Source organism: Sus scrofa, chromosome 18 (assembly GCF_054392235.1).
Source record: "Sus scrofa isolate SSC_HxYL_T2T_F1_AM1 chromosome 18, Sscrofa_HxYL_maternal_Yorkshire_Landrace_v2.0, whole genome shotgun sequence".
Lineage (NCBI taxonomy): Eukaryota > Metazoa > Chordata > Mammalia > Artiodactyla > Suidae > Sus > Sus scrofa.
In genome coordinates, this window is record NC_139400.1 from 25,229,831 (window position 1) to 25,251,566 (window position 21,736).

General features: G+C 47.0%; 2 protein-coding genes across 3 annotated transcripts in view; both read left to right on the forward strand.

The window, feature by feature from the left end:
• The window catches only part of CHCHD3 (coiled-coil-helix-coiled-coil-helix domain containing 3), a 296,981-nt gene extending 283,191 nt beyond the window's left edge, over positions 1–13,790 (forward strand). Inside the window, exon 7 of the transcript XR_014833217.1 lies at positions 13,488–13,790. The gene's annotated coding sequence lies outside the window, so the exon portion shown is untranslated. The remainder of the gene's footprint in view (positions 1–13,487) is intronic.
• Positions 13,488–21,736, forward strand: part of PLXNA4 (plexin A4) — a 628,886-nt gene continuing 620,637 nt past the window's right edge. The window contains exons 1-3 of one of the 2 annotated variants that reach the window (XM_085005420.1): positions 13,488–13,697; positions 14,222–14,402; positions 16,049–16,122. The gene's annotated coding sequence lies outside the window, so the exon portion shown is untranslated. The remainder of the gene's footprint in view (positions 13,698–14,221; positions 14,403–16,048; positions 16,123–21,736) is intronic. The other variant, XM_085005418.1, reaches the window with a different exon arrangement.

Here is a 21,736-nt window from a genome sequence, read left to right on the forward strand (position 1 = left end):
TTTCAACTTCTTCCTCAGTGTAGGAGCGGCTTATTCATCACCTTATGATCAACCACTTAGCTCACCATGCCCACATATTCTCCTACCTGGGAGAGGTGGTTTTCAGCCATGATCCCAAGTCACAGCGGCCTTGCCTGAGTCATTCATACATTAATTCATCAACAGAGCTTACCTCTGCCCCAGATACTATTTTGGGAGACATGGATGCACCTTAAGGGCATTAAGCTAATTGAAGTAAGTCACAGAAAGACAACCGTATGATCTCAGATACCATACATCGACTCTTAACAACAACAAAAAAAATGAATTCATGGATTCAGAGAACAGGTTGGTGGTTACCAGAGGCAGGGAGTGGGGGAGTGGGTGAAATGGGTAAAGAGAGTCGAAAGGTGCAGACTCCCAGTTATAAAATAAGTCCCAGCTGTAAAATAAGTAAACATAAAATAAACAAGCAGTAAAATAAGTAAGCGATAAGGGATACGATGTGCTGCTTGGCGACTAGAGTTAATAGTGCTGTGTTCAATTTTTGAAAGTTTCTGAGAGTGTAGATCCTAAAAGTTCTCATCACAAGAAAAAGATTTTGTCACTGTGTCACATGGTGAGGGATATTAACTAGACTTATTGTGATCATTTCACAATATATATAAATATTGAACCATATTGTACACCTGAAACTATAATGTCATATATCTCAGTTTTTAAAAATACATGTGTAGTGCTGGGACAGCTGGACCCTACCTCAGTCCTTACTCAGAAGTCCATTTTAATTGGAATGTCATTTATAGGAGTGAGTAAAACACTGGTGCTTCTAGAATACACTGTAGAAGAATGGCTTCTTGACCTCAGCAGAAGAAAATATTTCTTAAACAGGATACAGAAACAGTAACCACAGGGGAAATGTTGCTCAATTGGGTTACTTAATTAAAAATTTCTGTTCATCAAGACACCATGAAGAGAGCAAAAAGGCAAGTCTTAAGAGATATTTGTGAAGTATAAGCTGACAGAGGGCTCACATCCGGGCTCTAAAGAACTGCACATCAGTAAGCAAAAGGCAACTGAACAGAAGAATGGGCGAGAGACTGAAATAAGCACTTCACAGAAAGTAAATGGCCAATAAACATACGAAGTGTACTCAACAACATTACTGATTAGGGAAATGCAAATTAAATTCACAGTGAGATGCCACCATTTATCCGCTAGAATGGCAAAAATTAAAAAGATGGAAAATACTGAGTGTTGACAAGGACGTGAAGCAACTAGCTTCTAATCTGTTGCTGGGAAGAGGGCAGATTCCTACACCCACTTTGGGAGATGATCTGGCATTATCTATCAAGGCCATAACATATTTTCTTTGGTATAATACAATTACTGTAGGTGACTGAGTGGCTTAAAAACGACAGAAGTGTATTTCTCACAGTTCTGGAGGCTGGGACGTGCAAGATCAAAGTGCTGGCAGATTTGGTGTCGGATGTGTGCCTGCTTCCATTTTGGAGATAGCCGTCTTCTCCCTATACCCTCTCATGACAGGGGTGAGGGAGCTCTCTAGGGTCTCTTTTATAAGGGCACTAATTCCATTTATGACGGATCTACCCTCATGACCTAGTCATCTCCCAGAGGCTCACCTCCAAATACCATCACATTGGGGATTAGCTTTCTTTTTTCTTTTTCTTTTTCTTTTTGTCTTTTTAGGGCTGCACTTGCGGCATATGGAGGTTCCCAGGTTAAGGGTCATGTCGGAGCTGTAGCTGCCGGCCTGTGCCCCAGCCACAGCAATGCCAGATCCATGCTGCATCTGTGACCTGCACCACAATTCAGGGCAACACTGGATCTTTAACCCACTGAGCGAGGCCAGGGATCAAACCTGCGTCCTCATGGATGCTAGTCAGATTCGATTCTACTGAACCATGATGGGAACTCCATGGGGGATTAGGTTTCAACATATGAATTTGGGGTGGGCCGGGAAGCACACAAACCTTCTTCTGTCTGTAGCACTGATCCATATCTGATGACTGAGCACTGCCATTCCTGTGTACATACGTAGAGAATGTTCAGTAGCATTCATGATAGCTACAAAGTAGGAACAAACAAAAGTGCATCATAAAGAAAACAATAAACACATTGAGGCATATGGAATATTATACAGTAATGCGATGAGTTATGGATCCATGTAAAAATTGATGATTCTAATAAACTTTGAACAAAAGAAATCAAGGACTGACTACAAAAACACATGTCGAATTTCATTCCTATAAAATTCTTAATGTGGCTAAATAAATGATAGTGTTTATGGATGGATGAGCATGTGGTAAAACTATATGGAAAAGTAAAGACAAGTTGTCATAAATGGATAGCAATCATGTTTCAGGGGGTCACAGGGGTTATGGATGAGATCTACTTAATTTAACTCACTGAGCTCTACATTTTTGGGTACTTCGCCATCTTATACTTTATAATAAAAAGATTCGAGGAGCTCCTGTTGTGGTGCAGCAGAAATGAATCAGACTAGGAACCATGAGGTTGCAGGTTCGATCCCTGGCCTTGCCCAATGGATTAAGGATCTGGCATTGCCGTGAGCTGTGTTGTAAGTCCCAGATGCGGCTCGGATCCCGCATTGCCGTGGCTGTGGTGTAGGCCAGCAGCTGCAGCTCCAATTCAACCCCTAGCCTGGGACCCTCCATGTGACACAAGTGCGGCCGCCCCAAAAAAGGCAAAGATAAATGAATAAATAGATAAGAGGGTTTGATATAAATTTAAATAGGTGCAAGCTTATCCCCTGGGCAGAGTCATTTCTGGTCGCTTGATAATACCTACTAGTAACTGGTGTTTGTTGAGGTGTATTCTGAGCCATGCACTGTATTGAGTGTTATATGTACACATACACTATCTCTGATTGCAAAAATCCTATAAATTAGGCACTTTTATCATCCCCATTTTACAAATAAGGAAACTGAGGCTTGGAAAGGTTCAGTAACATGCCAAGGGTCGTACAGCTGGTAAATGGCAGCCAGGTCCGATCCTCCTCGGCCGTCTGGCTCTTAACTGCCAAGTGTCCTCTCTGCATTCACATCATCTTGCTGCTGCATCTTTGGGGCCATCGCCAAGTCCCACAGGGCATCTCTTCCACTGCAGGTGTACAGTATAAGCCTTTGCTCAGTGTTCAGTGAATAATGAATAGCCCCATTCTTTTCATCGCTTCCTCTCCTGCACTGGTGTGGTAGTGCAAGGTTTCCTTGGCTGGGCGAAGTTTCTGAGCGTTCAGGCAGAGGAAGAAGAACCGGAAAGCCTCCTGCTTGTGGCTGATGCTAGTTTTGCTGTCTGGGGTTTGTCAGACAAATTCCCTACTTCCTTTTCTACTTTCTCTGAGCTCCTAGACATCTGCCTAACTGCATGGCGTTCCCTTCCTTGGCCTGCCACCCAGGAAGAGGAGATGGAGACGCAGCCAGGCTGGGTGCATACCTGCTGCTTCTGCCTCGGGAAGGGGTCCCAGGTGCAGCCATTCTGCAGGCCCCAGGTGGGCCAGAAGGGTGCCAAGTGCAGAGCCCGCCATTCTAAATACAACTCCTAGGCCCATGTTGCTGCTGGCTTCCCAAGGTCTTCTGGGGCAGAAAGACTTGGGAAGGAGAGGAGCTGCTGCTCTGGAACTTTCAGGTCCTGTTCAATGGCAGTTTGTCACTGGCTTTGACACTGGAGCAGCTCATGGGTGCAGTCGTGTACAAAGCAGCTGCATGGAGCTCCAGGATATATCACCAGCTCCGCCTCTGCCACCTGCCTTCCCAGTGTGTCCTTATCCTGGTGCTGGAAGATTAAAAATAAACAACAGCAAAAATAATAATAATAATAAAAGAAAAGAAAAAGAAATCAGAGTTTGAGAAATTTACACCTGTTTTCCTGGATGATTTTGACCAGAGTCTTGAGTTGTCCAAAATAGCTAATTAGTTACAATTCCCCCACCAACCCCTCACCTCTCCCAAACTGGCTCCTCTTCCTGGCTTTTGTCCCCCACCCACCCACCCACCCCAGCTAATGTTCCTGTGACTGGGACCTGAAGTCTAGGGGTCCCTGGACTCCTTCTTCATCCACCCTGCTCCCTGCCTGCCTGCTCACGAGTACCATCCATTTGGACCGGACTGTCGTTTAGAGCTGGAGAACTGGGGCCAATCCTGTTTTATAGATAGCTTGGAGCCACATAAATAGTGTTCTTAGAGTGAGGCTTACTAGGCACTAAAAAGGTTACAGGTGGTCTTAATAGTCTCCAGGAAAATCTCTACAAATCTGTGGAAGGTGATGTAGGAGGGTCAAGGTCACTCCCAGTGCTTTTTACCCATAATCTCTCACCCTGGAGTGTAGTAAAGGATATTTGCTGTGGCCTACCTGAGTGTTAATACTCTTCTCTACTGATAGAACCTTGAGTTTGCTCAAGTGTCTGCCTCTCAGGGGAAATAGCATCCCCTACCCACTCACACAGATGAATTTTTGTTTGTTTGTTTGTTTTTTTAGGGCCGCACCCACAGCACATGGAGGTTCCCAGGCTGGGGGTCGGATAGGAGCTACAGCTGCCGACCTACACCACAGCAAGGCCAGATCCAAGCCACATCTGCAACCTACACCACAACTCACGGCAACCGGATCCTTAACCCACTGATCCTTAACCCTCATCCTCATGGATCCTAGTCAGATTTGTTTCCACTGAGCCATGACCACCGCAGCTCCACAGGGGTGAAGCTTGATTAACCTAAGGCAGTCTAGTATTACTCCACTTTCCTTGCTGGTGATTGGTTTAGGAATGGACGTGTGATATCATTCTGACCAATGAGATGTGAGGGATTTTCCTTGGTGCTGCTGGGAAAGTTAAATAGCAACACGCCTGAGGCTGGTCCTGTGATCCCCAATGGCCTTTGGTGTTGCTCTGTGAGTGAACAAAGCCTGGCACTTTGGTGCCCACCTCGTGTGGTGGAGTGACAGGCCTGAGGACGGAAGCCAAGACATGGTTTGGGTGTAGCAGAAGCAAAAGACCAGCAGAGCCCAAGTATCAGCTGAACTTCTGTCCTTGGACTTTTTGTTACACGAGCTGGTGTACCTCTGTTTTTCATACATGTGGTTAAATTGGGTTTGCTGTTACTTGAGGCTGAGAAGCTCCTAACTGATCCATCCGTGTTTGCCAAAGATGCAGTCTTCTCTTCCGCTTCCATTGTTAGGGCATTAATTCCAGGCTCGCTTTCTTCTGAGCAGGGGTTGGGTTTTTAATGAGATACTTATAGTCCATCCCCTGAGTCTCCTCCTCATCAAATGCTGGGTCAGGGTTAGACTTTTAGGCTCTAGCTGTCGAATAGAACAGTGTTAAATCCCCATTCAGATCCATCAAAAATCACAGGGGAAGTAGGCAAAGACTCTGGAAAGACCTTTCTCCTAAGAAGATATATACGTGGCCAATAAACAAATGAAAAGACACTCAACAAAGCTAATCATTTCAGAAATGCCAATCAAAACTGCAGTGAGACACCACTTCACACCCACTGGGAAGGCTGTGATCAAAAAGAATGCCATTAACAAGTATTGGTGAGGTTGTGGAGTAGTTAGACCGCTCACATCCTGCTGGTAGGAGTGAAATGTGCACTTGCTTTGGAAGAGTCTGGTGGTTCCTCAAATGGGTAAACTAGATTTGCTTTATGGCCCAGCAACTCCTTCCCTAAGAATATACCTAAGAAAAATAAAACGTACACTCCTCCCACCCCACAAACACTTGGACATGAATGTTCAGAGCATGTTCATAATAGCCAAAGAGGAGAAACAACCCAAATGCCCATCAACTGATGAATGAACAAACAACAAAAAAATGTGGCATATCCGTATAATGGATTATTATTTAATAACAGGAGTGAAATTCTGATGCTTGCTACCATTTGGATGAGCCTGGAAAATATTATTCAGAGTGAAAGAAGTCGGTCACACACAAAGAGACGTATTGTGTGATTCTGTTTATATGGAGTGTCCAGAACAGGCAAATTCCGAAAGACAGAAAATGAAGTGGTGGTTGTCAGAAGCCGGGTGTTAGGGAAGATGAGGAGTGACTGCTAGAAGGTGTGAAGATGTCGGAAGATTAGATTATGATAATAGTTGCTCAACTCTGAATAGACTAAAAACCACTGAATTGTGCACTTTCAATGAGTGAATTTTATGGTATGTGAATTATATCTCAATAAAGATGTTTTAAAAAGAAATCCAATTAGGTCGTTTTTGCTTTTTGAATTTATAAGAATTGGAATCACTCCCATTCATCTGTTAAAAAGTAACAGTACCGGCAAAAACAGTTCCTCTCTAGAATAATAGTAAAAGTGATTTGCATGCATCTAAAAAAGATGGTCCGGGGTGCTTAAATGATAGATTCCCTGGCCTCATCTGAGACCTATAGATTAGACTCTCTGTGAGTAAGTTCTAGGGTGGCCAGCTCCCCAGAGATTGTAAAGTTTGGGAACCAAGGGATTGAAGGAGTCTTCTGTCCTGCAGCGTAATGGTTCCTGACTAGTGGAAGGTGTTTATTTGAATGCAGGATACTGAGTGTTTCATACATCGCAACACAACATATGATGAATACAGAGTCATTCACAGTTTTAGAGTCAGACATACCTTATCTTGACCCCTGGCTCTGTTAACCTGAAAGCTGGGTCAGTGCTAGAAAGTTACTTAAACCTCTTCACGTCTGTTTTATCGTCTGTGAAACGGGGATAAGAACATCATTTTCAGTGGGCTCTGTAGTAAGTTTCCAAAACCTGAGGGCTTCATACAGTGTTCGGTGCCTTATAAGCTTTCATCTGAGTGGCATGTTGTTGATGTATTTGCAAGTCCAGCTTTATATCAGTTTACGTCTGAGAAAGACACTGTATTGGAAGGACATTAGCTCAAGGGCACTCAGAAGTGCCTTTATTGGACTGCTAGCCACAGGGCATATAAACCCTGTGAGAGTAAGGCTCTGTTTTCAGCTCCATGCTGTGTCGTCAGTATCTAGAGGGTAGTGAGTGGCTCTTAATTATTTGTTGAGTGCATGAGAGATACAGAGTTTTTCAGCAATTATTGCACATTACTGTTCCCTGAATCTCTTGTCATAAAATGAACGATGCCATTTGCCTGCTTATAGACACCTGGTGTCTTAGTTGGCCTGGCTTCTGTAACAAAATATCATAGACTGTTTGGCTTGAACACAGATATTTATTTCTCACGGTTCTGGAGACTGGGATGTCCAAGACCAAGGTGTTGATTCAGTTTCTAGTGAGAAAACTTCCTGGCTTGAGGACAGCTGATTTCTTGCTGTGTCCTCACAGCTATGTCGCCTTCCAAAAAGCCACTAATCTCCCGATAAGGGCCCCACCCTCATGCCCTCCCCTTCCAAAGGCCCCGTCTCCAATTATTGTCACAATGGGGGTTAGGACTTCAGCATATGAATGGGGGGGGCACAATTCAGTCTGAGGCACCTGGCCTTTCTCACCCCGCCCCAGCTCACCAGCACGTACCCTTGATGCTTCCAACCTCCCAACTATACCTGCCAGGAATCTGCCTTTCTGCTTCTGCTTCTGCCTCCTCCTGTGAGTGTCCTTGACTGCACGGCCCCCTCACAGCCGAGGCCAGCTTTTCTTCATCACACAGGATGGTGGTCATCTGCGTGGTCTCCGTCCCGCTCGGCTGAACCAGATCATCACCTGTAAAGGTGCGGTTGGCAACATTATAGAGCCTCGCGTCGGTCCTGGCACATCTTTATGGTCTCACCCAGGAGAATGCCAGCAGACATAGAAATATCTTTGAAAAAGATCTCTTCTCTCTCTGGTCGTGGTAGGAGTCTTTGCTAGAAGTGTTGGCGTGCTCCGCTTTGACTGGCCGAGCCAATGGCTCCACACTGCACAGCCTTTCGCACTGGCACAAGCCCATCTCATTTGCTATAGATTATCAGCAGGAGCCCACGTCAGCACGTGTGCCTCCTCGGCCTCAAGGACATGGCTTCTTTCCTCTGCTGGGTGTTGGTTAACAGGCATTGTTTGCCAGCACTCCTCGCTGGGTGCTCGCTTGCTGGCTTTCTAACCCCTCCCTCTGCAGATTGTTTGCTTTCTCTCCCAGAGCTGGTGTTTCCTGCACCTCCCAAATGAGCAGCATCTGTGAATTTCATTGCACACTGTTTCCCCTGCTTCTCCTGGCTCGTTAACAGGCCTGGAAGTGTAAGATGCTCCCCATCATGGCAGGAGAGAGCAGAGCTGCCGTGAACTCCAAGGGGAGCAGCCCCCAGTGCCAGGAGCTATAGGTCTTTGCTAAGATGGAGCCAGCATGTGTCTAGAAGAAGAAAATCTCAGGCTACTTCTTAGACGCTGGTTGGGAGATTACAGAGTCAGCGGTGGGTGACAACAGAGGATACCCAGGGAGCCAGGATGCTTTCTCTGGAGCTGGGATGCTTTCCCCAGGCCTGAGCTGGGGGCTCAGAGGCATCAAAACACCCCATGCTCCTGGCAGTGAGGCCAGAGGCCACATGGCCTGGCTCTCTTCTTGGTCCAAAGGCTCCCACGCAGCTAGGAGCTTTTTCAATCCATTATGCCTTTATCATGGCCCAGGAGTCATCTAGCCAACCACCTGCATTCAAACCCATTTCTTTATTACTTTATTTCACTGATGTCCTTAGGGTCTGGCAGCAGCTAAATATTCGGATGTTTGGGTGAAGAGTATCTAGTTCTGCTATCAACGAGACCATCATTATTGCCCAACTGAGGGAGTCCACTCCGAAGCAAGACTTTTTTGACATTTCTGTGGGCCTATTCAATTTCCAAAATGGAGATACCCCCATTTCATTAATTTTTAAAAAAATACAGCTTTAGTGAAATAGAATTCACATACCATACAACTCATCCCTCACAAGTGCACATTTCAGGGTCTCTTAGTATCTTCACAGGGTCGTGCAACCATCACCGCAATCTAATTTTTGAGCATTTTCATCACAGCGGAAAGAAACCCTATGGCCATTAGCAATTACTCCCTGTCTGCCTCCTCCAACCGCCAATCCTTAGCCCCAGGCAACCATTAGTTTCCTTTCTGTCTATAGATTTGCTTATTCTGGATATTTCACGTAAATGGAATCATGCACCACGGAGTTTTTTGGCTTCATCCAACACCATCTTCAAGTTTCACCCATGTTGTAGCCTGTGTCAGAACTTCGTTCCTTTTTATTATCAAACAGTACTGCATTGTATGAATATACCACATTTTGTTGATGAAGATTTGGGTTGTTTTTAACACTAATACTGCTATGAACTTTGGTGTGTAGGTTTTTGTGCAGACTTTTTTTTTTTTTTTTTTTTTTTTTTGCTTCTTAGGGTTGCACCCGAGGTATATGGAAGGTCCCAGGCTAGGGGTCCAATCAGAGCCACAGCTGCCAGCCTGCACCACAGCCATAGCAACGCAGGATCTGAGCCTCGCCTGCGACCTACACCACAGCTAACGGCAATGCCGGATCCTTAACCCACTGAGTGAGGTCAGGAAATGAACCCGAATCCTCATGGATCCTAGTCCAGTTTGTTAACTGCCAAGCCATGAAGGGAACTCCAGACTTTTGTTTTTATTCCTCTTGAGTGTACACTTAGGAGTGGAATTGTTGGGTCATAGGGTACCTACGCTCAAAATTGGGAGGAACTGCCACACTGTTTGCCAAAGTGGGTGCGCTGTTTTACATCCCCACCAGCTGTCCATCAGGGTTCTAATTTCCCCATATCCTCATCACTTCTTACTGTCTTTTTGAGCATAGCCATCCTAGCCAGTGGGAAGAGGTATGAAGCTATGATTTATGATTTGCATTTCCTTGGTGACCAATAGGATCTTTTTGTATGCTTATTTTAATCTTCCTTAGAGAAATGTCTGTTCAGATTCTTTGTCCATTTAAAAACTGGGTTCCTTCTTATTGTTGGAAGAGTTCTTTACATATTTTGGAAACAGGGCCCTTAAAAGATGCATGATTTGTGCATATTCTCTCTCATCCCGTGGGTCGTCTTTTCACTGACTCTCTGTGTCCTTTGCAGCACAAACACTTTTAATTTTGATGAAGTCCAATGTATTTCTAAATCAGTTTTTTCCTTTTGTTGCTTGTGGTTTGGGTGTCACATCTGAGGTACTATGGCCTATGTCAAGGTCCTGAAAACTTACTTCCATGTTTTCTTCTAAGAGTTTTATAGTTTTAGCTTTTATATTTAGGTCTATGGTCCATGTTAAGTTAACTTTTATATATGGGGTGTGTATTCTCATACAGATGTGATTTTTTTTTTTTTAAAGAACGAAAACAACTCAGAGCCCCTTTTCTAGCCTTGTACTGTCAGGCCGAACCCACATGCTGCCCGTCCTCACCTCCCAGGGCACCTGGGGATTAATGAAGTGGTACCTGGAGTGCCATTTGGGGAAGATGAACATGGAAAGTTTGAAGCCTTGCATGAAGCTAAAGGACCAACAGACCAAGGGACCAGCTTTGGATTGAAACTGGCAGCATCTCTCTTTGCAGCTGCCCACTCCTCTCCTGCTCATTACATTGGGACCCATGATACCCTGGGGGACACCTGAGGCTTTTGAAAATTACTGAACGTTAAGTGGTCCTCAGGGTTCCTGCCCGTGGCATAGTGCTGCCTGGAGGAGCTAAGGCCCAGTGCTCACCAAGTCCAGGCACCCTTCTGGGTGTTTTACCCGCATTCACTCCAGTGAGTGAAGCTGTGAGCCCAGGGGACCTTCGAGCATTGCTTTAGCAGCCCAAGGCTCTGGGCACCAGCACTAGCCCCGTTCTGTGCTGCTGGCTGGTGTTGATGCCCACAGTGTTCTGGGAGGAAGGGTGGGCAGCAAGGGAGGGGTGGAGAGAGCAGGGAAGTCCCGCAGGGGAAGAAGGCAAGTGTGGGAAGAGAATGTTGGAGTGAAGGAGACCTTTGGCGCAAAGTGGAGGTGGAGGAAGAGAAGGTCCCAGGCGAGCGCTGCACCTGTCCCCTCCTCCTCTTGGCATCAGCTCGACACCCACACACATCTGTGCTGGGGTCAGGGGTGGGGGGGCTTCTCCTCCAGGGCTGCCCTGAGGCTGTGTGTGTGTGTGTGTGTGTGTGTGTGTGTGTGTGTTTGTGTGTGTGTGTGCTCACGTGCATATGCGCCTGCTGCAGGGGGTCCACCTTGATGTCTTTCTCATCTCATTTCTCTGCCCCCCTTTCTCCCGGTGCTGCTCTGAGCTGCTGCTGCCCAGGGAGGGTCCCATGCCGTGGGCACCCATGCTGCTCGGCTCCAGTCCTCCTGGGAGGCCCCCAGGGTCACTGCTGGTGTGATCTGACTGCCTGACCTGCCGCTCCGGGTGACCCCAAGCAGAGGATTTCTTTGCCTTTCTGTTTGTCAGACCTCAGGGCCTGGCCCCTTGTTGGCTGGGGGAGGCGGTGGCTAAGCATTTGTTTTCCCTGTTGCTCCAGCCTGCAGTGGACTTTCTGTCTCAGCACCTGGCCTTTGACCCCAAGAGGGGCTCAGCCAGGCTCCTTGCCTCAGAGCAGTGGATCTTCCCCAGGCGCCCCACTCTCTGTCTTCATTACTGGTCTGCCCCAACCTTGAGAAACAGAGGGAGCCCTGACTAAGGGGCGGGACCGAGGGCTGCAGCTGAGTTAGGAACCGCCTGTGTGCCCTGGGCGTGACCAACACACACACACCCCGACTTCGTGACCTGAGGGGTTGGATTAGACCCCTCTCCCCACCCCGCCCTCACCCACACCCCTCTCCCAGGCACACTGACTCCTCTGGGCCCACACGGAGTCCACAGCCAGGCTCCTCCTCCCTCAGGCCCTCCCTGTGGCCTGCTCCTCCTCCCTGGCAGGGCCAGGAGGGCTGCCTTGCAGGGGGGCATGCCCTTGCACAGCTCTCAGGGGAGACGTCCACTCGCTCTGCGAACTCGGGCAGGCTCTTTAGCCGGTTTTGCCTCAGTTTCCCCATGTGTATCATGGGGATGTAGAGCTTCCCTCCCAGGCTTGCTGTGAGAATGAACGAGTCAGTCACAGAGCTCTTTGAACAGTGCCTGGCACAGGGCAGGGCTTGAGCCTGGACCCCTGTGCCCACTCTGCACTCCTCTGGCTGTTTCGGGCTGGTCCCGCACACACCTCTCCCCGGCTGCCCTGGAGGTGGGACAGACTCAAACCCCGCTGCTGCCCTGCTCCCAGGTCTTGCTTTGTGACCTGAGTCCTGAGCTTGTTCTGTGTCCCCTTGGACTCCCTGGTCTCTGCCCTCCTTTGGGGACTCACAGAGGCCAGGGATGGGGCCTCCGTGCTTCTCCACCCAGAGCTCTGCGTCTCTGAAACCTGCATTAACGTCCTACACAATCACTCTCTCATCCAGGCTTTTGAAAATCTGCTACTGTGTCCTCTCTGACCCTGGAGGACCACACCTTGACCTTCCCCAACTCTGTACCTTGGGTCCGCCACTGTCCGCTCTTCTTCCGAAATTTTTAACTGTTGGGTGGCGTGTTATTTTAAATTATTTGTTTTGAATTAATTTATAAGTGATACCTATTTATAAACTCAGAAAGTACAGAAAATATGAGATAAAATAAAAACAAAAGCAATTGATGTATTGTTTCCTAATCCTATAAGTGCAAACACACACATGAACAATGCCATGAGGTAATGCTTTAAAGAGACTTAGCTAAAGTATTTTTAGTGACAAGTTTTAAGAGAGGATTTGAATGTGCTTATGTGATAGTGATTGTGCTTTTAATTCCTATCAGTGCAATATTCTTTATGTCTGGCATATAGAGCAAATGTCCACTGTTCTCTTAGCCGCTGGCATTTCTTTTTCTGCATCAGTTTCTCTCTAGATGAAGATGCCGCTAGAAAAATTAGTTGTGTTGTCAGATGCTGAATTAAATTTACACAGCTCCCTTATTCCAGGGCTTTTCAGAGCCTGTAATTGCCAACATAATTTCCTAGGAAAGACTGTACATAGCATTGTCCAAACTTGACTGTAGAACCGCCCTACACTTTGGAAAAAAGGCTGTTTTAACATCTTGCTAGGAGTTCCATTTCCTTGGAACCCCATTTGGGAAGCACCATTATACATCAAGCCTAGTTCACGTCATACCCTGAAGCCAGTAGCAGAGGCTGCCAAGGCATGGGCTGAGTTGAGAAGTAGCTTGTAGCTAAGCCCGATGGCTGTGTGAAGCAAACCTAGGATGAAATAGGACGCTGGACGTGGACTGGAACACGGGGCTTCACGTCTTGATGTGGCCACTCAAAAACTATGTAAATTTGATTAATCACAGCCAAGGCTGTTTCCCTGCCTACAAACTGGGGTTGAGATCTACCTCCCCAGGTTGTTGTAAAGAATCCATGACATTGTTTTTGAAAGTGCTTAGTTAAATGTAAATGCTCTAGACAAGTAATTTTAAGGTGTTTATTAGTGTAGGAACAAACCCAAAAATTGTAACCTTGTTAATATTGTGTTTTATCAACTTGGCTCATGCCTAGTGCTCCAGAATCCACAGGCCTCTCTAGCCTGGCAGACAGCATCCTCGCTCTACAGGACCTCGTGGAAAGACATAGAGATGCACCTGCTCTGCTGGGCCTGGCCCTTCTCCGGCCCACCGTGGGGACCCACTCCATTCATGCTGCAAGTCCTGCTTCACCAGGATGCCCACCTCCTGGGCCCTGAGCCCTGTGCTCCTTCTGTCCTGGATGGTAAGAGGCAGCTGGGCACCAGGAAACCATTCCTCTCCTCTGCACCCCCACCCCACCAATAGGTCTTTGCTGAGCTTAAGTCCCAAAAGAAAAGAACACAATAGCAAACCCCCAGAGCTGGAAACTGGAGGTTCTCCTCCTGCCAAGGGGCCTCTCTCCATGTGGTAGGACTGGCACAAACCTCCAGCTTCAGAGGCTCTGTTTCTTCATCTGGTAAATCATCTGGCAGGCTGACCTCCTGAGAGTTTTGCAGAAATGAGAGAAAGGATGGCAAACCCCCAGCTCTGAGGGGGCTTGCGTTTGAGTGTGGGAGACAAGATGCACACTCTGAATAAGAACAGCTGACTTTCTTGTGATGAAGTAGCTGCCATGATGCAGAGTGTCCCACACACAGCTGCGGGCTGCCTCCGCTGACCGTGGCCGAGGACCCGGCTGCTCCCGGTGTGCGGGTGTCTCCGCTCGGGTGCCTGTGATGAAATTCCCCAAACTGGGGGGCTTAAATAACAGACCTTTATCTCTCACAGCTCTGGAGGCTGGAAGTTGGAGATCAGGCTGCCAGCGTGGGTGGGGTCTGCTGAGGACTCCCTCCTTGGCTCACGGACGGCCACCTTCTCACTGTGTCTTCACGTGGCCTTCCTGGGTGCACACGCGTCTGGAGAGAGAGCCCTCTGGTGTCTTTTCGTCCACTGCCACCCAGCCCATCAGGTTAGACCCCTACCCTTATGACCTAACTTCCCATTAATTAACTCCAAGTACAGTTACCTTGATGCTAGGGCTTCAGCGTATGAATTTGGGAAGACACAGTTCATTCCAGAGCAAATGGTAATGAGGTCAGGTCTGTGCCTTGCTTCCCCAGGAGGCCAGCTGACTCACCCTCGTTCTAGGCAGAGGCAGCATCCTGCCAGGTTCTGCTTCCAGGTGGAGGTGGAGTCAGTGCAGACCGTGCTAACCCCTGGATGGCAGCAGGCGAGTCCTCTAAATAGAGTCTAGTTTTACCCCTTCCTTGAAAGGATGAGGAAATCCCAGCTCCCAGAAAGGAAGTGATACTGCTCACAAGCTCTCAGCCCAAATCCTTGACTTTCTCAGGGATTCACATCTTTAAAATGTGACTTCTGGAATAACCTGGCCCCTTTAAGCCACCTTGACCCTTTCTAGGACTGTATGTTTCCTGCATCCCAGGCAGATGTTCCCAGTTGATCTTGCTTAATGTTAGAGCATTGCCAGTAGATTTTTTTAGCAGCTGCATGATTAACTCTCAAGGCAGCGAACCTGGAGTCCAAATTACTCCATTTCTATCACTTTCTGCTTAGAAACTTCTGAAGCCTCCAAGGAAACCCTAGAGCTCCTGAAGCACAGGCAGGCATTCACTTATTTTAGTCCAGCATCCTTATTTGAGAGATATGCAAGCCCCAAAGACAGTGACTTGCCCTAAGTTGCCTAGGAAGGACGGGAAGTTATTGCCACACCTGGACCGCATGCATGGTCTCCACTCAGCTTTGAGCATGTTTTAGCCCGGAAGACCCCAGACTTAACCCAGTGTCAGAATCACTTGGATGTTTGAAATAGATGTTTAGGAGTGCCCATCGTGGCTCAGTGGTAATGAATCCAATGAATCCATGAGGACATGGGTTCGATCCCGGGCCCCACTCCCCCACTCAGTGGATTAAGGATCTGGCATTGCCGTGAGCTGTGGTGTAGGTTGAACATGCAGCTTGGATCTGGTGTTGCTGTGGCTGTGGCAGAGGCTGGCAGCTGTAGATCCGATTAAACCCCTGGCCTGGGAACTTCCATATGCTGAGGATGCAGCCATAAAGAGACAAAAGAAAAAAAAAAGAAAAAAAAGAAAAAGAAAGAAAGAAAGAGATGTTTTAGCAGACACTACTGCAAAGAATTCAAATAGGTCTAGGGTGGAGCCCTGGTATGGAGATTTTCAGGAAACACCAAGTGACTGACAGGGCTGCTTTCACTATAAAATGCAGATTTATTGAAGGCAAGGATGTGAGACCCTGAGGCTTTCAGGCCAAACCGTCATTGACTTCGCTTGTCCCTGTAGCACCAAGGGCTCTATCTTGGTCACCACCAAAGAGCCAAAGGGTGATTCCCACAGCGATAAGTTGTGTCCAATCCCATAGTATCTCTTGTTAGACTCATCCAGAATGTTCCAAGCACATTCCTCTAGGTGGAATGTGTACATAAACAGTAGCAGGTGCAGACAGGCGATCCCACTAATGATCACCATCTGGATGAATAGAGTAAAAAAAAAAAATAACCCAAAAAGTATGTGATGGAATTTTCCCCTCTTTGTTTTCTTATTTCTGGTGGCTTAAATACTGTGTTTGGTTTAAATACAGACATGATCCGACCACAAATATTATGGGCAGAAAAGCCAACACAGCAGACTCCTTGGAGAGACTGTTCCTTTCAGGTAAGATATAAAAATAGTGCTTGCTACATCTGCAGGTGTGTCTGGCTCTTCTTGGCATGTGTCACCTCGCTTCTCCACGAGACGTCACTGGGGAGTTTGTTTATTCCCCTTTTAGAGAGAAGTAATCAGAGGGGAAGAGGTTAGGCTGCTCAAGGTTACAGAAAGTTGGCGGTGGAGTGGAGATGAAAATGTGGAAGGCATGTCTTAGCGGCGAGCGGGTCTAGCCTTGGTGCTTGGACCTGGAGATGGGGCTGCGGAGGAGGATGGAGTTCTTGGCCCCTGGGATAAAGGAACAGGCATGGACCTCTTGTCTACTGCTTGTTTTTGTTACGATGATTAATAGGACCGTTTGAGAAGTAATCATCTGTGCAAAGTACCTTCCAGTCCTGTGCCACGTGCTTCTGATCGTAAATGTCAGTTGTTGCCACCTTCATGATAACAGGGGGGAGACAGTGTTGAGTGCAGCTGTCAGGGCACCCAGGTGTCTCTGGTCAGCTGGCCCCTTCAGTATTTGGGAAGGTGAGATTTCAGTCTTGAAGGTCCAGTCTTAGCACCTTGTCACAGCTGGCATTTTATGTGCAGGGGCTCCGCACCTGGCCTTTCCCCAGGTCACCCATGTGCTCTCCCCACTCTTCAGGCGAGTGGAAGTGTGCCCGACCTGGTCAGGAGGGGAGAACACGGCTGCCCTCTTTTCCTCTAGCTCAGGAATCAGAACCAGGGCTGGTGCAGCCCCCTGGTGAGCCGGTAATTCTGTTTTGAATTGGAATTGGATGCAAAGATGAAAAAGACAAGGTCTCTGCCCTGCCCCAAATGTCACTGGGTAATGCCAGGCAGAGGGACACAAGGGCTGGGTCTGCTCAAGCAGCGCTCAGTGGGAACACAAAGGGAGGACAGACCTGATTCACCGCAGAGGGATACAGCTAGGGTGAGGCAGGGCTAAGCTGGCCTCTGCAGGCTTCTGGAATTAGATCCTGCTACATCTGAAATGTGGCAAAGCCAGGTCCTTACAGAATCTCTCTCGTGTATTTTACGTCTGCATGATTTTTGGGGGGTCGTTAGCTGGCTTCAAGAGAATGTGCTCATCACACAATATCTTGAGTCTCTGCTTCTATGGGCAGGATTGGCCTTAGGCTAAGGAAACTGCTTATGAAAGTGAAAATGTCTCTTCTGCTGCTGGTGTCTTTTGAGTGAAGGCGTTGGGGCTTTTGTAAAGGGAAAATGCTATTTGATATTGTTATTGGTTGTAACACCCTGGTTCCATTTAGCAAAACAGATTCTCTCCCACCCTACCAGGGCCCTGCGGGGCAGGACTTGGGGCAGGTCCTGTTTGGTTGTGAGAGGGAGCGAGGGAACCAGGAAGGTGGTCTCACCTAAATGCTTCAGGGACAATGAACCTTGGCCTGAGGACGCTGGGCAGGTGTTTAGCCGGGGCTGCAAGAGCCCACACAGCTTGTCAGTAATGCATGGTACAGGATGCTGCCAGGGTGTTTGCACCTGCTTATTCATCCCTGCGCCTGGGGCCTGTTAGGCAGGAACCCCACACCTCTGCTACCCACTGGCCTCCCTTGCCACACCTGTCTCAACCATCAACTCTGGCTTTTGTCATGTGACTGAAATCCTCATCCCTTCAGCCGTGTCCCTGGTCTGGATTCTGTGCCTTACCTGTGGGAAAAGAGGTGCATGTCTTGAGTCCCCAAGGTGTTCTGGGGTCTTCATTTGTAAAATGTAAGCAGTTTTGCCACTTAGGTGTCTACAGTCATTAATCTATAGATTTTACAAATTTGGTGAAATTACTTTTGACATCACAAATGTGGAAAGCTAGGCAGTGAAAGAAGAGGCATTTTTAAATGAGTGAAGGTGCCATTGTCTGTTGAGCTGGAGTATGATAGGCAGAAAGGAATGAGTTGGCTAGTGCACTGGGACAGGGAGGGTTCTGGTTATCCCCAGAATTGGGGCTCATCCCCAGATGAGTGTTCCAGTGGAGAAGGCCCAGGGACCAGCCACAGCACCCCCTAATGGACCTCACATTGACTTGCCACCTCACCGAATGTCAGCAGGGGGACCGCAAGTGTGGAGTCATCCCCAGTCCCTCTCTCAGTCCCCTGAGATAAGAAACTTGCCTTTCCAAAAGGACAGTCAGGGGTTCCCTGGTGGACTAGTTGTTAAAGGCTCATCATTGTCACTGCTGTGGGTAATTGCAAAGACTCAGGTTCAATCCCTGGCCTAGGAACTTTTGCGTGCCATAGGTATGGCCAAAAAATAAAAACAAAAGATAAAAGGACAGGTCAGAGTTAGGAATGTGGTAGGTGGCTTGGCTGTGGAATACTCCAGAGTTGCATGCCTTCCCCTGCCCCCAGCACACCATAGGAAGGTGTATAGTAAATAAATTAAGCTTACCCAAAGAAAGATCTCGCTTTTGTCCTCAGCTACTGTGAAGTGATTTCAGGGCCCTTGGAATGTCCCCCTTGATGAGTGTCTTTCTTTTACCTGGTGACCATGAGCCACACAGGACAATGTGGTTTATGATGGGGGCTTTGGGCCACAGGGTATCCACTCTACCTTCAGAGGGGTCCACCATGATGGCCGTCAGCCAAGAGCCACAACAGAAACTGCACACCAGTGCTCATGTGAGTGTCCCTGGTTGGTTGGCGATGCTCTGTGCATATGTCACCCATCTTTTCTGGGAGGAGTTAATGTTGGTCATGGCTCCATGAGAGCTCTGTGTGTAGAACTTTTCTGGACTCTGCCCTATGCACCTTTTCCCTTGGCTGATTTTAATCTACATTCTTCAGCTGTAATAAACCATAACTGTGAGTATAACAGCTTTCAGTGAGTTCTGGGAATCATTCTCTTTATTATCCTACTGAGTTACTGAACCTGAGGGTGGTCTTTAGGCCCCCTTAGCCCCAGACTTGACAGTTGGTAATTATGAAGTAGGGTAGAATCCTTTACTATATGAGCCTTTTTTTTTTTTTTTTTTTTTTTTTTAGGGTTGCATCTGTAGCATATGGAGGTTCCCAGGCTAGGGATAAAATTGGAGCTGTAGCTGCCAGCCTGTGCCACAGCCACAGAAATGTTAGATCTGAGCCTACATCACAGCTCATGGCATCGCCGGATCCTTAACCCAGTGAGCGAGGCCAGGCATTGAACCTGAATCCTCATGGATACTAGTTGGGTTCGTTAACCACTGAGCCACGATGGGAACTCCTATATTAGTCTTTTTAATGTTGGCTATGTGACCAAGCTAACTGACCACAGACAGGTTGAATGTAAACAAGAGAAAAAATCAGGAAAAAAAGTGCTAGAGACACAGGCTCTTAGAGGCAGATGTCATAGCGGTAACACTGGGCTATGGGCCCAGCTCACTGCATGATGGCTTCAAGTGTGGATACAAACTGAGATAGCTGGGCTCTCACTGAAATGCTTTCTGCTGCCACAATGAAGGGAAATCCCAAGTAAATATCCAAGAGTAATTATGGCCCCGTGACTGTGGTACATCCTTGCTGGAGGGGAGCTATGATTTTTAGGGTTAAAAAAGCATAGCATCTGGGTAGATTAGGGATGGAAAGGTAGCTTGGTAATAGAAAGAAGAAGAAGAAACAGATGACGAGTCAGAAGATAGGGATTTGGTTCCTAATATTAAAGACCCGTCATGTCCTTGGGAAGGTCATTGATGATGCTGGATCATTGCCTCATTTGGCTTCTTGCAGGTAGGCATTCATATATTTGATGGGATGATGGGGTTAGATTCAGGGACAATAATGGAAGAGAATGAACATTTGGGTACTTTCTCTGTCAGGGGCAGTATGGGGGCTTGACTTACTATATTAATCAGGAATCTTCATAGCAACAACCAGTGATACACACACACATTTCATATGTGTATCTATAGCTATCTTAACAGATAGGGAGAGAGAGCAATTTTAAGAAACTGGCTCATGTGATTAGGCGGGCTAGCAAATCTGAAATCTGTAGGGCAGGCCAGCAGGCTGGAAACTCAGGGAAGAGCTGATGTTGCAGTCTTGAGTCTGAGTTCCTCAGCAGGTTGGAAAACTCAGGCACATTTTCTGTGTTGCAGTCTTGAAGAGAATCCCTTCTTCAGAAAATCATTGTCTTTGGTCATAAGGACTTCAGCAGATTAGGTGAGGCCCACCCACACAGGGAGAATAATCTGCTTTAGTCAAAGTCCACTGAATTGAATATTAATTGCATCTTAAAAAATACCTTTTAAGCAACATCTAAACTGATGTTTGCCTAATGAATGGACACTATGGCCTAGCCAAGTTGACACATAAAAGTAACCACCATGTGTTTTTTTTTGGCTGCACCCACAGCATGTGGAATTTCACCAGCCAGGGATTGAAGCCATCCACAGCAGCAACCCAAGCTGCTGCAGCAACACCACCAGATCCCTAACATGCTGTGCCATAAGAGAACTCCAGACCATTGTGCATTTTCATTTAATGCTCACAGCAACAACACAAAGTAGGCAGCAATGGTAAAGAACAGTTCTGGGCTGGGCCTAGCGTATTTCTAACTCCATAGTCGTACAATACCATGCTGCAGCTTATACATAATCCCTGAGATCTTCCCCATTTAAACCTTTGTTAACCAAATAGCAGATTCCATTTTTCCTACTCTTCCTACCCCCGAAGGAGCTGCTCGTGCTAACCACCCCCAACACACGTTTTTTCTTCTAACGAGGTGATGTGATGGTCTAGTAGGAGCCGGGAAAGCTTACCAACCCTCAAAGATTTGTCCTTGTGTCTAGACTCTGATACATATTTGCAACTTCTTCGCCTCTAAGTTTGAATCTCCACTGAATAGTTCAGGGAAGCCATCCGTTCATTCAACTAAATCTATTAAATATTTATGACATACCAGGCATCATGGTAAGGACCAGGGGTGGAATATGGCCAAGACACAGACCTATCTGAGTCACTCTGTCTAGCTGATCTTGAGAAGATTATGATAAGATGAGCAAATGTTTGGGAAGTGCTTTTGATACTGTGAAACCCTAGCTCTAAGTTTTTGCTTGTTCCCTGTAGCCACTGAATGCCCAAGCTTCCCCTGATCCCAGGAAAATGATTGAGTTGACGTAATTGTCAGCATGGTAGTGACTAAACATCACATGCCTTCTGAGCACTTATTTGCCAAAAGGTTTAAGAACTTTATCCATTTACCACCTGTAAAAATCTCCAGAAGCTCGGAAAAAAATGCTAATGAGAGGTCTGAGCTGAAATTCGATGGCGAGCTTCTCCAAAGAGAAGAAAAAAATGAGTGGAAACGGAGAGTATCATTTATACAGGACTGGCTTCTTTTTAAATGCCAGATGCTAATAATTAAACTTTCATTAATGGGGGAAGAACGCAGCAGAGGAAACGTTACATCAATGAACTTAAAAACTCTTCTCATGTCTAAATGACTCTCATTCCCCTTGGGAAAATGCCTTATGCTGAGGACTATGAGTTAATTAGGTAAAATTGTCCCATGATTGGAAAGGCGCAGGGGCAGACTTTGTTGTCCATTTACCTGTGATGTCACGGGTAAGTCATTGTTCTCAGAATTGCTTCCTTTGGGCTCAAAGTTGTAACTAGAACTATGTTAGGACTAC